This window comes from Sorex araneus, chromosome X (assembly GCF_027595985.1).
Source record: "Sorex araneus isolate mSorAra2 chromosome X, mSorAra2.pri, whole genome shotgun sequence".
Classification (NCBI taxonomy): Eukaryota; Metazoa; Chordata; class Mammalia; order Eulipotyphla; family Soricidae; genus Sorex; species Sorex araneus.
The window spans coordinates 36,117,090-36,122,438 of record NC_073313.1 but is presented as its reverse complement, the minus strand read 5'-3'; the positions used below and the strand labels follow the sequence as shown (position 1 = coordinate 36,122,438).

The following is a 5,349-nucleotide window of genomic DNA, read 5'->3' as shown; positions in this document are numbered from 1 at the left end:
CAGGGGGCTTCAGTTCTGGCTACGCTCAGGGACCCAAGTGTTCCTGGGGATTGCACTCATGCCTCCTGCTTGCAAAGCATGCCTATTGAGCTATCTCTCCATCCCAAAGACTTATTTTTATTGTTGTTTACAACTTTTGGCTTAAAGTGCATTTACCTGATTTAAGTATAGGTAACCTGCTCTAGTTTGGTTTCCATTTGTACAGAATTTCTTTTTTTTCCAAACTTTCATTTTCAGCCTATGAAAGTCTTAAAAGCTTAAGTAACCCTAATGTAGGCAGTGTAGAGTTGTATTGTATATTCTTTGTCAGTTTAAGACATTATATGGAGAACCAATTGGCCTGATGTGTGGTTCATGAAAGCAGAGATGTGTTAAGACACAGCAGAGGTAGAGAGTGGGCTCCAAAATCAGCTACAGAGATTTTTGGAATGTCATAACTGATATTATGGATACATATAGCCAGTAATGAAGCTGATGAGGTCAGTTTAGCAGGTAAGAAGAAACAGGGTCTCTTGGAATACCCTGCCACAGAGGCAGGGTGGGGTTGGGGGGGACGAGATTGGAGGGTGGGAGGGATACTGGGTTCATTGGTGGTGGACAATGGACACTGGTGGAGGGATGGGTTCTCGAATCTTGTAAGAGGGAAACACAAGAACGAAAATGGGTAAATTTGTAACTGTACCCTCACGGTGACTCACTAATTTAAAAAATTAATTAATTAAAAAAAAAAGAAAAAACAGGTTCTGACTAAGGTAAGGAAGTCCAACTCATGAGTTATACTAATTATTGTAGATAAACTACTACCAAGTGAATAGAGCATATTGTCCTACATATCAAGGAGAGAGAAGACATCAAGCATGAGGACATTATCCTCTTTGATGCCAGAGCTGTTGGATCTTGAAGAAGGGGTGGTGGCTAAAGGTGCTCAGAGTACACCAAATGAGAGACCCTAAAAGTACTTACAAACTGTTTAAATCAGATATGTTTAAACCATGCCATGCACACACATATAAAATTGCTTTCAAGTGCCTTTACTAATATATCCTTGCTTGAAATTTCACAGAAATTTTAGATTCTACATGAGTCACATGTACATAATGAATATGCATTAATTCATTTTAGAATGATTTACTAATGAATATTATCTCCATTTTTTTGAAGTTGGAAGCACTCAGTGAATGGCAATTTGACTGTCACATGGAACCAAGCATGGTAGAAATACCTCTATGATCTTCCCACTGTAATATGAATATGGGAAGCCCTTGGTGGAAACGAAAGTCCCTTGTCTTCTGTATGACTGTACTATTATGTTTTCCCTTTTTCTTTCTTTTTTCAAGTTGAATCACCATGAGCTATCCAGTTACAAAGTTGTTCATGATCGGTTTCAGTCATACAATTTTCCAACACCCCCGCTGCTATTAAAGGCACTTTGTCTCAAGATGAAGGCTACTTTATTGAGTACAGGGAAGGTGGGAATGACTTAAAGCGGGTAAAAGACACAGGTTCAGCAGTGAGAAAGCCTGAATTCAGACTCCCCCAGCAGAGTTCTGAGGGTGAACAAACACGTATTATTTCCATCTCCAGTGAGGACAGTGTTCAGTGGGGCAGAGGCACGCTGGCCCTACCCTGGCTGCAAGCCTATGAAGGGATTCGGCTGCCTTTGTGTCAAATACCTTTCAGTAAAAATCCTGGCAGGAAGTGTCATCACACCCCTCTCCCTTCACACAATTATAGGAGAGGAAATCAAGTTTCAGGAAGAACACAACAGCTGTAATGTATATTGTTTATTAAACATGCAATCAATCATCAGGAATTTTCATAGAGAGAATCCAAAATTATGTCAGGAAATTTCATTAATTGAGATTAATCTTGATGTATCTTTCAAGAGATCTGAAAGGAAAGGTGGTGTTTTATGATTGCAAGGAAATGTAAGATTTATAGAAATGAGTTTCAAGCTGACAGAACTCTTGAAGCAGGTCCAGTTCCTATAGGAAGCAAGAGACACACACACACACACAAAAATAGAATTTTCAAATGGAATGTTTACCTGGCAGGGGCGATACCATGGTCCCAAAGGTGGTTTTCCCAGGCAAGGCTTATCGATTACATTCAGAATGTGCTGACCCCTGCGATTTCCCCAAATGTGGGAAACTCAACTGCATAATTTGTGGTAGTGGGGGACTGTGTTCTGGCTCTCCCCTGGAAACAAAAGAAGACTTTTCAAATGGAAGTGAACTTCCTTCGCAGTTCTATACAGTACTGATGAAACTCTTGAGAATTCAGGCATTTGTTTTTTAGGATCTGATTTTTTTATACTATAAATCTCTTTTTGATACATACTTAAAGGAAAAATAGCAGTTCTATCAAATTTCTGTCAGAACTGTACCATCTGATGCTATAGCCTTCATCTTAATGAGCATCACCACATTAGCGAGGACATCATCATTAAGTGGTGGTATAAGAGGAGGGCTCTTTAAAAAACTGTGCTGATGATATCCAAGTTCCTGAATTTGCTGCCTTAAATTGGTATGCATAAAGGAAATTTTCAAGCCTAAATCAGGAAGAGTAATTGGGAGCAGCAAACATTTATAGTGAGCACTTCTTTTGTGTTGGATATTCTTCTATTCTTTCAAAAAGCTCAATGACAACAATTCCAGGAGGAGGGTTTGACCATGCCTCAGGGAAAATTAAGGAGGTTAAAGAATTCGGAGAATGACTCTATAAGGTTACCCAAATAGCGACTCACCAAGTCATAACTGAAATCTAGACAGTTTGACTTCAAATCTTTTTTTTTATTTGTTTTTGAATCTTGTTCATTTGAGGCAAGGTAGTAGGATTTCTTTTAATAAGCCTTGTTAGAGTTTACATATAATTTCATCATATTTAAATTATTAAGTGGCTAATAATAGTTATGAAATAACCAGAACAATGAAAATGTTGGATATTTCTATCATCTGAAAAGTTTCTTTGTGCCTTCTTGGGGATTTTTGGTTTGTTTTGGGTTGTTGTTTTTTTTCTTGAGGGAGGATTTTGTTGGACCATACCGAGTTGCGCTCAGAGCATGCTCCTGGGGCTGATACATTCAGGTTTTGTTCCTGGCAGGCTCGGAGGACCATATGTGGTGCCAGGTATCAAAGAAGGGTCAGATGCACGAGAGGCAAGCCCCTTACCCAATGTACTATAGCACTGACCCTCTGTGTCCTCTATCAATCTCCTTGCCTCACAGTTGGTCCTGAATAAATATTGATTTTCATTTTATTCACCATGGTTGCATTTGAATAGTTGTAAGGTTTTCACTACAGTGTAAACAACCATCATGAATATTCATATATAAATTATATATATATAAATTTGGGTTTTCAATTCTCTTCAGTATATACCTTGAAATGATTACTCTTCGATGTGTGGCAGTAATATATCACTATGGTTTTGCTTAGTGTTTCAGAATGCCTAATGATGTTGAACATCTATTCCTGTGCTTATTGGAATTTCATATAGTTTGCTGCAGTGTTTTCTCAAGTCATTTTCCATTTATAATTGCTTTGATTGTCTTTTTATTAATTTGATACAAAGTTCTCTTGAATATTCTAGATGCAAATCTTGTATGAGCTATAGCTTTTCAAATATTTTCCCAGGCTTATTTCCTTCTTTTTTGTAAAAGGCGTGATGATTACTGAATATCAGAACCTTAATTTTGAGGCAAAGGAAAATTCAATTAAAAGGCGTGGGAGCCAGAGAGAAGTACAAGGGTTTAGATCTTGACCTTGCATGCAGCTAACTCTGGCTTGATACCAGCTACCACATATGTTCACACCACCAGGAGTGATCCCAGAGCACAGAGCTGAGAGTAAATCTTAAGCACAGCTGGGTGTGGCTCAACCTGCACCCCCCTCCACCTCAGTGGAGTACTATAGTTATGTAATAAACAGCACTTGAGCAAATAGCATGTTGATCAATAATTGTGCAAATACCATGTTCCCAGGTACAAAACCCGATGTAGGAAATCAACATGGGACCTACTTGGAGATGCTAACAACAAACTTCTAAAGCCATTACAATGCAGAGACAAGCCCCTCTGCTTCTGTCTTCAAGATGTCTCAGCAGATTCCTGTTTCCATGGACAGAGACTGGCTATACATCAAGGATCCCAGATGGCACCATGCAGAAACAATTATGGCAAGGGAAATAACACTTATTAGAAAGATGTAAGCGGCATCTGAGTGATAAGAAGCAACTATCCCCCGTGCCAGTGTCCCCCCTAAGGGCGAAGGGCTGTGCATCCAGCTCGGGATGCTCCCGGGAGCCCCCCGCTGAGGTACGACGATGGAGGAAACACAGCGCACGCTTGGACACTATCACTACCACCACCAGTTCCTTTGCCAAGAACTTTAATGGCAGCAGCAGCTCCGCCTACAACCTGGAGTTCCTCCATACCTTGCCCCAGCTGATCATTGTGGCTGATGCCAGCAGCTTTTCTCTTCAAAATTGGCTTTAAGATTTCCTTGGCAAAGAGATTCCCAAGATAAAGGCAGGACGGCAGCGGGCACCACAGTAGAAGGAGCTACCGCAGCTCTTGGCACTCTGGGTAGCGGGCCATCCTGGAGGCAGACTTTTTGCGTGAATGAACAGTGCTCTTCAGGTCCAATCTGGCACCACCACAGAATGTGGGCCCCAGAGTTTAGGGGATGTTCTGGGTTCTCACCATGGGAGGCTGATTCAGTCGGGTGGCCCTGGAGCCAATGCTGCCACTACTTGCCCAGATCAGCCCTTGGTGCTGGTGCCACCCAAAGCACATTACGGAGAAATATCTCCCTGAGTGCCAACTGGCTGGAGACTAGATCTGAAGGTGGGGGCGAGTGCCCCCGAGTCAGGTTCTGCTGGACTGGTGGTGATGGCCAGCCCGGAGCATCTGAGCCACATACAGTAGCTTTCCAGTCTCTGGTCCTGGTCCCTGCCAGGGCCGCTGCTGCTGCCACCAGTGGGGCTCAGAGAGCATGGCTCTGTGCATGGGCCAACCTGGACTTATGAGGCAAGAGCATTAGCAGCCTGATGGGCTGCTCGCGCTTCCAGAGACACCCCCTCCCCCACCCCCCGCCCTCCCACACACACAAGTCACCTCTATGCCTCCAGCTGGACTCCAACAACTCAGACCAAGTTTTCTGAGAAATGAACTGCCAAGATTTAGGTACGCAGGAACCATGCCCACAAAGTACCTCTGGCCCCACCATACAAGCTCATTTATTGGCCTACCTCCAGAGACTCATAAGCAAATCTCTAAAGAGATCAAAAGACACAGTAAATCTTCTCAGACCCACCCAGAGTTAAATAATCCAAGGTACAATGGAGGGG

At 42.3% G+C, this 5,349-nt stretch overlaps 1 non-coding gene across 1 annotated transcript; it reads left to right on the top strand.

Annotated features, from left to right (window-relative positions):
* Window positions 1–2,039: 2,039 nt before the first annotated feature.
* Window positions 2,040–2,202, top strand: LOC129400598 (U1 spliceosomal RNA). The gene has a single exon (XR_008627807.1). It is a non-coding gene; the product is annotated as a U1 spliceosomal RNA (small nuclear RNA).
* Window positions 2,203–5,349: the final 3,147 nt, after the last annotated feature.